Here is a 12,530-nt window from a genome sequence, read left to right as displayed (position 1 = left end):
GCTCATTTTCAATTCTAAAGTGGGACTAGAACTCGCCGCCTCCTGGTGGTTGGCCCAAAATCCCTCAGCCAGCTTTCGTCCCTGAGGCAGGGACTAGAACTCACAGTCTCCAGCTTTTAAGCCTGGCACCTTTACCCCAACACCAAATCTTTCCATGATGTGGCATAAATTAAAAAGTTTTATGCTTGCATCTGTAAAGCGGTTTATTTCTTCTGTCGGCCCCGCAGCGGCTTTCACACGTAGCGGCCAATTCGCTCTGGAACAGCAATATGTTCAGCTGCAAAAGCTGGCGGGGGGGGGGGACCAGCTCTTCATGCAGATCTGAGAGAATTCTTTTTAACGCCCGGAAGAAGGAACGGGCGCAGTCACGAAAGGGGCTTTGCTAATTCTGCATTTGGCAGCAGAGGGTTTCAGGGCAAAAAGCCCATCAAGGCAGCCCAGTTCCCCACTTGCAAAGGGGGCTTCGTGGTCCTGTAGAACCGTTCCAAACCGTTCCTTTCCTTTTTGGCCTCTTAATACAGCAGCCTCCGAACTTTGGGGCACCCAGAGGCCACTTCTGTGGAGTTTTTCTACGGACTGGAGGGGGTGGCGGGTGGCTTTGTTTGCTGTCTGGGTCCCACGGGGGGGGGGGGGGGGGCTTGTTTGCATTGCTCAGTTTCTGACATGCCATGGACCGTTGCCAACACACGGAACAGGGCTTGGGCATTGTTAGTCGCAAAGTCGTGTCCGACCCATTGTGACCCCCATGGACAACGTTCCTCCAGGCCTTCCTGTCCTCTCCCATCCTCTGGAGACCATTGAAGCTCACACCGACTGCTTCGGTGACTCCATCCAGCCCCCTCCTTCTCTATCGTCCCCTTCTTCTTCTTTTGTCCTCCATCGTTCCCAGCATGAGGCTCTTCTCCACGGAGTCCTTCTTCCTTCTCCTTAGGTGGCCAAAGTACTTGAGATGATAGATAGATAGGTAGGTAGGTAGGTAGGTAGGTAGGTAGGTAGGTAGGTAGGTAGGTAGGTAGGTAGGTAGGTAGGTAGGTAGATAGATAGATAGATAGATAGATAGATAGATAGATAGATAGATAGATAGATAGATAGATAGATAGATAGATAGATGTTGTGAGTTGCAAAGTCATGTCTGACCCATCGCGACCCCATGGACAGCGTTCCTCCAGGCCTTCCTGTCCTCTCCCGTCCTCTGGAGTCCATTCAAGCTCATGCCTACTGCTTCGGTGACTCCATCCAGCCACCTCCTTCTCTGCCGTCCCCTTCTTCTTTTGCCCTCCATCGTTCCCAGCATGAGGCTCTTCTCCAGGGAGTCCTTCTTCCTTCTCCTTAGGTGGCCAAAGTACTTGAGATAGATAGATAGATAGATATAGATGATAGGTAGGTAGGTAGGTAGGTAGGTAGGTAGGTAGGTAGATGATAGAAGATAGATAGATAGATAGATAGATAGATAGATAGATAGATAGATAGATAGATAGATAGATAGATAGATAGAGATAGATAGAACATACATGATAGATACATAGATGATAGATAGAAAGATAAGATAGATAGATATAGAAGATAGATGATAGATAGATAGATAGATAGATATAGATAGATAGATAGAACATACATGATAGATACATAGATAGATGATAGATAGAAAGATAAGATAGAAAGATAGATAGCTAGGTAGATAGGTAGATAGATAGATAGATAGATAGATAGATAGATAGATAGATAGATAGATAGATAGATAGATAGATAGATAGATAGATAGATAGATAGATGCGAGTTGCGAAGTCGTGTCCGACCCATCACAACCCCCATGGACAACGTTCCTCCAGGCCTTCCTGTCCTCCCCCATCCTCTGGAGTCCATTGAAGCTCACGCCGACTGCTTCAGGGACTCCATCCAGCCACCTCCTTCTCTGCCGTCCCCTTCTTCTTCTTTTGCCCTCCATCGTTCCCAGCATGAGGATCTTCTCCAGGGAGTCCTTCCTTCTCATCAGGTGGCCAAAGTACTTGAGATAGATAGATAGATAGATAGATAGATAGATAGATAGATAGATAGATAGATAGATAGATAGATAGATAGATAGATATAGATGATAGGTAGGTAGGTAGGTAGGTAGGTAGGTAGGTAGATGATAGATAGATGATAGATAGATAGATAGATAGATAGATAGATAGATAGATAGATAGATAGATAGATAGATGATAGATAGATAGATAGATAGATAGATAGATAGATATAGATAGATAGAACATACATGATAGATACATAGATGATAGATAGAAAGATAAGATAGATAGATATAGAAGATAGATGATAGATAGATATAGATAGATAGATAGAACATACATGATAGATACATAGATAGATGATAGATAGAAAGATAAGATAGAAAGATAGCTAGCTAGCTAGCTAGCTAGATAGATAGATAGATAGATAGATAGATAGATAGATAGATAGATAGATAGATAGATAGATAGATAGATAGATAGATAGATAGATAGATGCGAGTTGCGAAGTCGTGTCCGACCCATCACAACCCCCATGGACAACGTTCCTCCAGGCCTTCCTGTCCTCTCCCATCCTCTGGAGTCCATTGAAGCTCACACCAACTGCTTCGGTGACTCCATCCAGCCCCCTCCTTCTCTGCCGTCCCCTTCTTCTTTTGCCCTCTATCATTCCCAGCATGAGGCTCTTCTCCAGGGAGTCCTTCTTCCTTCTCCTTAGGTGGCCAAAATCTCTGAGTTTCCTCTTCAGGATCCGGCCTTCTAAAGAGCAGCCAGGGCTGATCTCCTCCAGGACTGACCGGTTGGATGGCCTTGCAGTCCAAGGGACTCAATGCAGGAGTCTTCTTCTCCAGCACCAGAGTTCAAAGGCCTCCATTCTTTGGCGCTGCACCTTCCTTACGGTCCAACCTTCACAGCCATCCATTACAATTGGGAAAACCGTACCCTTGACTATACACAATTTTGTTGGCACAGTGATGTCTCTGCTTTTTAGTCGGCTCTCTAGATTTGCCATCGCTTTCCCCCCCAGGAGCAAGCGTCTCTTAATTTCTTGGCTACATGTCCCCATCTGTGGTGATCTTGCAGCCCAGGGAAATAAAATCGGTCACTCCCTCCATTTCTTCCCCATCTATTTGCCAGGAATTGAGAGAGCTGGATGCCACGATCTTAGTTTTCTTAATGTTGACTTTCAAGCCAACTTTTGCACTCTCCTCCTTCGCCCGCATCAAGAGGCTCTTTCGTTCCTCCTCACTTTCTGCCATGTCTTAATAGACCAGGCTTCCAATACTACAGCCTTCATTAAACGAACACGTTGAAATAAAGCTGCACTCTTCTGCTTCCTGACCCCCTATTTGGACTGTGCTATTTCGAGAACTTCAAAATACTCCCCGTCCCTCCCTCCCACCCCCCTGGAGAGCAGATCCTGCTTCTTTGCACGTCCATTGAGGGGGAAAAAACCTCAAAGGGAAAACAGCCACAGGAAATGGTCATCCTTTCACTCTTGCTGTTAGCAAAAATATTCCACGCTTTGCAAAGCGCTTTCCGAGCTGAATAAACGAGGGAGGGGGGGAAGCCTCTATATTTTATTTATGTTGCACAATTCCGAGCCATCCAGCCCCCTCAAAGAAGGGGCTTTTATAGTCATTATGCTTTTAATCCCACCCCCAACCTAATTTTGGTCGAGCTGTAGACCTGGTTACAATTCCCAGCTATTCTCATAATTACCTTTATATAGTTGTGCATCCTTTCAGGCCCCCAATTTGTGATTCTGTCTTTTTATCCCAATAGTTTCCCATTGTAGGTATATTAGCAATAGCAGTTAGACTTATCTACCGCTTCATAGGACTTTCAGCCCTCTCTAAGCGGTTTACAGAATCAGCATATCGCCCCCAACAACAATCCGGGTCCTCATTTTACCCACCTCGGAAGGATGGAAGGCTGAGTCAACCTTGAGCTGGTGAGATTTGAACAGCTGAACTGCAGATAACAGTCAGCTGAAGTGGCTGCAGTACAGCACTCTAACCACTGCGCCACCTCAGCTCTTTCATGTTCCTTCTCCATTTTTCTATACCTTGGATTACATTATCCTTAATTATCTCTAGAGGATAATCTTCGCTGTTCAGTGTTCATTACACTGAACATTATATTATATATTATTATATAAAGTAACAGGCGGTAAACATCTCACCTTGTTCATTATCTTAAAGGTTCTATATATGTCCATGTTTCATAGATTTTGACCCATGCTTGGGTATCCTCTATTGTCATATTCACTCAGTTTAATTATCATGTCAAATAGGTAAATCACAAACCTCTGCTTTACCAGCTCCCCATATCAGTTTCATATTTATCCATATTCCATATATTTTAACTTTTATTTAGTTATCGTTCCATTATCCGTTATACCACTTTTTTTTTCTACTAAAAAGGAGAAAAATTAAATATGTATATTGAAAAGGAACTATAAATACCATCAGCATAAAAGGGAGCTCGCTCAGAGACTGAAATACACCAAGTAAATGAGATGAAGAGTGGGAAGTAAGAGGAGAGAGGGAAGGGAAGAAGAGAGGGATAGGAGAGAAGGCAAGGAGGGGGGGAAGAGGAGGAGAGAAATGAGGAGTGGTAAGGGGAGGGAGGAGAAGGAGAGAGGAAGGGGAAGTAGAGAAGAGAAGGATGACAGAGGGAAGAAAGGAGGGAGGGAGAGGAGAAAGGGAGAAGAAAGTGATGGATAAGGTACAAATATGGTGTATGGAGAGCAGAAGAGCCAATAATTGGTTTTGGGGAATTGTTGGTAAGATGAATTGATGTAAACATTTAATAATACAATAAGATGCTGGTTTTGTAATAGTATACATGTGATTATATGTTATGAAAATGGAAAAATAAACTTTATAATCAAAAAAGAAGAAGGGGATTTTAGTTTTGCAGCCAATTTCTGCGGCTGCTGCAGGAGGTGTATATTTCAAAGACATCAAACATTAACCTGCCCTTTGCTGTATGGGTAATCCTTGACTTCTAGCCATAGTTAAGCCCAACATTCATATCGCTAAGCAAGGCAGTTGTTAAAAGTGAGTTTTGCCCCGTTTCGCAACCTTCCTGCCTTAGTTGTTCAAACCAACCACTGCAGTTGTTTGGTGAATCAGGCAATTTTTAAACGAAAGCTATTAGTAAGACCATCTACTAATCCCCATTTCCTACGCTTAGTAGCTTAAATGGGCCGCATGTTGTGTCCCTTTTGCTGAAGGTATGTAGGAGAAAACAGCAGAGGGCAGAGTTAAATATGTCATCAGCTTAGAATCCTCAGGTTGCTACAAACAATCGCTTGCATTCTGTTGAGCCTTATCTAGCACCAAGTTAGCCATTAGTCGTCTAGACGCTTGCAAAATACTGTATGTATTTCTACTTCTAACTTAATGTCTAATCCTGATCCTTTTCGCCCAACAAGGCAGTTGCAATTTCCAAACACATCCTGCGTGTTGCAATCCTCTTCTAACCTTTGCATTATTGATGCCTGGATGGCATTTGTGTTCCCGTTGTGTGAAATCAGCTTCAGTTAGCTATTTCAACCAGAAATTCTCAGGTAGGCCGGTAGGTAGATATAAGAGATACAAATGAGAGTAGGTAGATAACAGATATTTAGATAGATATTTAGATAAATGGTAGGTAGGTAGTTAGATGATAGATAAAGACAGATGATAGGTAGATATTTAGATAGATGATAGGTAAGTAGCAGATAGATAGATAGATAGATAGATAGATAGATAGATAGATAGATAGATAGATAGATAGATAGATGATAGATAGATAGATAGATAGATAGATAGATAGATAGATAGAGATAGATAGATGATAGATAGATAGATAGATAGATAGATAGATAGATAGATAGATAGATAGATAGATAGATAGATAGATAGATAGATAGATAGATGGATTAATGGATGGATGGATAGATAAATAGATATAAGACAGATAGATATGAGAGAAATGATTGGCAGGAAGGCAAATGAGAGCGATGAGAGATGATGAGAGAAAGAGAGAAATTCAGGGGAATTTGTTTAATAAATCCTGAAGAGTTTTCCCACAACACACTAAAGCCGAGGTGGCGCAATGGTTAGAGTGCAGCACTGCAGGCTACTTCAGCTGTTCAAATCTCACCGGCTCAGGGTTGACTCAGCCTTCCATCCTTCCGAGGTGGGTGAAATGAGGACCCGGATTGTTGTTGGGGGCGATGTGCCGACTCTGTAAAGCGCTTAGAGAGGGCTGAAAGCCCTATGAAGCGGTATATAAGTCTAACTGCTATTGCTATTGCTATTGCTAAAGACTTTTCTAGTCTTTTCATTTTCTCAGTCTGAATTATTTTACCCTATTCATATTAATATGGATAATTTGCAGGTAGTACTTATTTCATATTACGGATTGTCTGTATTACACTAGACTCTTATTTTTTTCCCCATGGATGCCGTCGTAAAGTTTGACGCTAGTTGTATACTAAAATGTGATGGAAGGTTGCAGCCCAGAACTTCGGCATGTGTCCCCTGGCCAGGAAAAATGGTGAGGAGGCCTAGTGGTTAAGGCAGCAGGCTAGAAAATCAGGGGATGGTATGTTCCACTCTTCTGTTGGGCACAAAAACTGGCTTGGATGAGCCAATTACCAGGGGATGGCGAGTTCCAGTCCTGCCTTAGGCATGAAAGCCAGCTGGGTGACTTTAGCCAGCCATTCTTTCTCAGCCTGATGCACAAGGTTGGTGTTAGGGGGAAGTAGAAGGAGGTAAGAGCATTGTTCTGCTTTGTTCTGATAACTAGGCTTCCCCAGCAGCACGAAGCTGAGCCCTCGTCCCGATAAACCCCTTTTATTTAATTGACAGTGAGTTCCTCTCCAGCAAAGTCTTTCCTCTCCTACCGTCTTTCCAGAGAGTTCACAATTCCCGACCTTATCAGGCTTGGAGAGCGGCCAGGATGAGATCTTTGAGATGCAGCAATATTTGGCAAGGATGCAGAAATGGACTCATGGTCTCCTGCAAACTCCACTCCCCTGTCGTTCCTCTTTTATTTCATCTGGGAGGGGCCATTCACCGTCCACCTGTGGCCTTACTCCCAGGTCGACCCCTGTTCTTTAGCTCTTCCCTTCGTCTGGCCACTCTGCACATGCACACACTGGGAACAGGCTCCAGCTGTTCTTCTGCCTCACTGATGTCCGACTCCAAAGGCAGCTGATAACTGTCGGACGGCCCTGGCCCCCACTCTGCCTCTGACACAGAGCCCTCATCCGAGCCTTCCCCAGACTCCAGGACTGGCCCATCTTCCTCCCCAATCTCCTCGCTGTTCGAATCTGCCGCCAGCTCCATTGGCCGCTGGCAAGCCACAACATGCTTATTAGCCAGGAGATCAACTAACTACCTTGTGATTTCTGTCTTAGTCTCCTTGTAACACCTGGGGTTATTCAGATATTGGCCAGGAAATATGCAATTCTCGCTCTGGCCCCCATTAAGCCGCAGTTTTCCTTATCGTGCTGCACTGAAGAAGTTACAGTTAGTCAGGAACACAGAGAAGGCCAAGCCAATCCGAAGCCCATCACCTGCTCACCCAGGTACCTGTTGCACCCCCCCCCCCAAAATACTGTCACTCATGGGTGTTTGGAAAAGGAATCAAGTAGCTGAGCTCTGGGCAGTTAATCAATAAAGAAAGATAAATAGATTTAGGGTGGACCTTGGCAGTTAACGTTCACCTGGGTCATTCGGTTATCAGCTGGTTGGAAAGAAGCGTGACTGGTGTCAAGGTTGGTGTTAAAGATTTAAAAAATGGGAGTTTTTTTAACAGCAGCCCCCCCTACTCAGTACTGTGTGAAGGTGGGTTGCCCCCCACCACAGGAGAGCAACCTCTGTTATGCTCCCTAGTTGTACTCCTTTGGGGTCCCTAGTTGTACCCCTAGTTGTACCCCTTTTTTATGACAATGTCGGCTGGCGGCTCCCCGGAGGAGGGCCTTCTCTGTGGTTGCTCCGACCCTTTGGAAGGAGCTACCCCCAGAGATCCGGGCCTTACACACTCTCATGGCCTTCCGAAAAAGCTGTTAAAACCTGGCTATTCTGGCAGGCCTGGGGCTGTTGAGCTCATTGCTGGGGTCCAGCCCCAATCAGATTGGGTGCATGTGTGATGTTTTTAAATTGTTTTCCTTTATTTTGTTGAAAGAAATGTCCTTCTGGGTTCAGCTCCAAGTGGGGAAGAAGACCCTGGAGACATGGAGGCTGCTTGGAAAGATGGTTTTAATGGTGGACAGGACCACATGGCTTGAGCCCTGAACAGAAAAGGGGATCACATGCTTCAACGTTGGTGGAGAAGAAGAGAAGGGCTGAGGGAGGGGCTTGCTAGGCTTTTGATACCCTGTTCAGTCCCACCTCTCTGTTTCCTGTTCCTGTGTAAGAAATGTATTCTGATTGGTTGTCAGACTCCCATGGGGCCATGCAGGGGGCTACTCTCTAGGCTGTGATGAGTTCTCAGTTGCCTTGTGGTCAGTTGAGTAATATCCCTTCCCCCTACAGCTGCAGTGAGGAGAAGTCTTTATTATGTAAAGTGGGCTAGCCTGGCCATCTTAATGGCCCATTAGCTGGGGATGGGCAGAAAGCTACAGGCAACTATTCTGTCTTTTGAAACATGTTTCTTTTCACATCCAGAGAAATATTCTGCCTTTTCAATATTTCCTAGGATATTTCATTTTTCTGGGAGAGGGCTGGATGATAACTTCCCACAATTTTTTATTAATTTCTCTTCTTTTCACTTTGTAAGCCGCCCGGAGTCCTTCGGGATTGGGCAGCCTATAAATTTACTAAATAAATAAACAAACAAACAAACAAATAAATAAATACTTAAGGGTCTCAACTGCAGTGTGAAGACAGGCCAACTCAAACCACTGCGCAGCCATTATTTCAGGGTGAAATCCTCCTGGTTCGGCTGAACCGGTAATTAAAAAAAATTGCTTCCAAAGATCAGCTGAGTCCGAGCAATCGTTGGAAGCTTTTATTTCACTTTTTGAAGCATTTTTTCCTCCTGCCGGTTCCGGCGAATAGGCAGGGGGGGGGGAAATTGCTTTAAAAAGTGAAAAAAAGTTGGCCACGCCACCCACTCACATGACCCCGCTCTCCTCAAGCCATGCCCACAGAAATAGTGGGCAAAAAATGACATTTCACCACTGAGCCGTTTTGAATTTGTTGCCCATCCCTGCGGACGTCCCTTCTTCCGCGATCATTTTCTACAAGAGAGGAAGACGTAGCTACGAGGTTCCCGAGGAAGTAACGCTTGGGAATACTTTTCAGTCAGGATATTCAACCTGGGCAACTTTTAAAGACTTTTGGACTTCAACACCCACGATTCCCCGGTCCGCATAACCTACTCTCTTCTTCTCATCCCTTCCTCTGCGATCTCTCTCCACTTTAGGAGGTTAAGAGGAGAAGAAGAAGAAACGGACACGGCTGGATGGCTGGGGAATTCTGGGAGTTGAAGTTCGTCGGTCTTAAAAGTGGGTAAGGTTGGGCACACACACACCCCGCTTTGCGTTAAGCCACGACACACGCAATGTTCACACGCAACCTTTGAAAAATAAAATCTGTTTACTTGATAGAGGATTGGCGATATAATGTGTAACGTTAAGAACATATTACAATGATATCTTGTTGTTGATAAATAATTTTAATTAGGGAATAATTGAAAATTGGTATATATATATGTAGCGACTATTTAGAATATTTTGTTGAAAAATGATGGAATAACATCTTTGTTTGAATGTATGATGTACAAGGATAATAATGAACATAAGCATACTTGATAGATGATTGGTGGGATTATGCATAGTTGAAAATAGTGATATATAAATATAAATGGTTGGTAAAAAAAAAAATCTATCACATGGGGATTATATAAAGGTATGCTGTTATCAGATAGACAATCAAGAATGTAAGGGAATTATGATTTATTGGGAAAAAAATAATACTAATTGTAATTGAACATATACTGTACAATGAAAATGAGGTATTTAGTAATACTAGATGAAAAATGTGATGGTAAATGTTATTCGAGAATATGGATGTTTTGTCTGTAAATGTGTTTTTATTTTTCAATTTTCATTTTTGTACAGTCACATATATACTGTGCATAACCGGGGCCATATAACATTAAACACAGCCATTCCTCTTGTCGACAATACCCCCCAAAATAGAAACCCAATGTACCTCTTCAACCCTCCATACACCCTTTCTTTCGCTCCCCTCCAACTTTCCATCTTCCCTCCATCCTTCCCCTCTACCCTACTTCCCCTCCCCCTCTACCACTCCTCTCTCCCAATACACTCCCTCCCTTCCTTCTCACCCTCCCTCCCATCCTCTCTCCCACCCTCTCTACCCCTCTTTCTTCTTTCCCTCTACTCCTCCCTTCCGTGTATTTCTACTATCTATTAATATAGAGAATATGGATGTTAAAACACCTGTAACCAAACGACATGCTGTATGTGATGATGTTTTTTTTTTGTTCTGTTTTTTATTTATTGTTGTGCATATGTGTTGTCTATGTAATAAAAATAAAAATTTATATTAAAAAAGAAGAAAAATAAAAATCTGCGGATTTGCAGAAGGCATTCCTTTGCAAAGTTGATCTGGCTTGCGTCTTGCCTTTTTGACGCTTTGGGTCACAACCGAAAATAAGCCAGGCAGGAAAAGATCATTTCTCAGCCAAAGTTCCTCCACCACCACCACCACCTCCGGGGATCTTGTTCAGATCCTAAGGAAGCCGATTGGGTAGATCAGAGAAGCCATCCCACAATTGCAAGGCTTGCCTGGCCAGGTACAAAATTTGGTTGAAGAAAGCAGGTCATTTTGGCCAGGATTCCAAGATGCCTCTTCCTTTCACTAGGTTTTACTGTAAGGGGGATATGGGGGGGGGGGGTCTCAGGCTCCAGTTTTAACCCTCCCCGTTGGGCAGAAAGGAGAAAGACAGGCAGCTTAGCTTTTTTTCCGAATAAGGAAGGAAAACTTTAGAAGCCGGAACATTGGAGAAGAAAGTGCTAAAGGCCGTATTTGTTCAGGCAACACGTCAACCCACGGCCTGTTTCGCAAAAGGGTTTTGCGGGGAACTCCAGGCAGGGTTGGAAGAGGGGGGGGGAAAAAGAGGCTGTTTTGGGGGTCATTTGCGAAGCCCCCCCGAGAGTAAACGGGACCTCCATCTTCCTCTTCTGTTGATCACCATTCCTAAAAGCAATCATCCCTGGAAGCTTCCAAGAAGAGACTGGACTGCCATGGGTCAGAAACGGTGTTAGGGTCTCCTGCTTGGGTGGGTGGAGGGGGGTTGGACTAGATGACCTCCAAGGTCCCTTCCAACTGTGTTATTCTATATTCAATGGAAGAGAAGTTGCCTTCGGAAGTTGTGGGAGCTTCATCCCTGGAAGCTTTCAAGAAGAGATTGGACTGCCATCGGTCTCGAACGGTGTTAGGGTCTCCTGCTTGGTCAGGGGGGTTGGACTAGATGACCTCCAAGGTCCCTTCCAACTGTGTTATTCTATATTCAATGGAAGAGAAGTTGCCTTCGGAAGTCGTGGGAGCTTCATCCCTGGACGCTTCCAAGAAGAGACTGGACTGTCATCTGTCACAAACGGTGTTAGGGTCTCCTGCTTGGGTGGGTGGGGGGGTTGGACTAGATGACCTCCAAGGTCCCTTCCAACTGTGTTATTCTATATTCAATGGAAGAGAAGTTGCCTTCGGAAGTCGTGGGAGCTTCATCCCTGGAAGCTTCCAAGAAGAGACTGGACTGTCATCTGTCACAAACGGTGTTAGGGTCTCCTGCTTGGGTGGGTGGGGGGGTTGGACTAGATGACCTCCAAGGTCCCTTCCAACTGTGTTATTCTATATTCAATGGAAGAGAAGTTGCCTTCGGAAGTCGTGGGAGCTTCATCCCTGGACGCTTCCAAGAAGAGACTGGACTGTCATCTGTCACAAACGGTGTTAGGGTCTCCTGCATGGGTGGGTGGGGGGGTTGGACTAGATGACCTCCAAGGTCCCTTCCAACTGTGTTATTCTATATTCAATGGAAGAGAAGTTGCCTTCGGAAGTCGTGGGAGCTTCATCCCTGGAAGCTTCCAAGAAGAGACTGGACTGTCATCTGTCACAAACGGTGTTAGGGTCTCCTGCTTGGGTGGGTGGGGGGGTTGGACTAGATGACCTCCAAGGTCCCTTCCAACTGTGTTATTCTATATTCAATGGAAGAGAAGTTGCCTTCGGAAGTCGTGGGAGCTTCATCCCTGGAAGCTTTCAAGAAGAGATTGGACTGTCATCTGTCACAAACGGTGTTAGGGTCTCCTGCTTGGGTGGGTGGGGGGGTTGGACTAGATGACCTCCAAGGTCCCTTCCAACTGTGTTATTCTATATTCAATGGAAGAGAAGTTGCCTTCGGAAGTCGTGGGAGCTTCATCCCTGGAAGCTTTCAACAAGAGACCGGACTGCCATCTGTCACAAACGGTGTTAGGGTCTCCTGCTTAGTCAGGGGGTT

This window comes from Thamnophis elegans, chromosome 10 (assembly GCF_009769535.1).
Source record: "Thamnophis elegans isolate rThaEle1 chromosome 10, rThaEle1.pri, whole genome shotgun sequence".
Taxonomy (NCBI): Eukaryota; Metazoa; Chordata; class Lepidosauria; order Squamata; family Colubridae; genus Thamnophis; species Thamnophis elegans.
Note: the sequence above shows the minus strand (reverse complement) of the source record.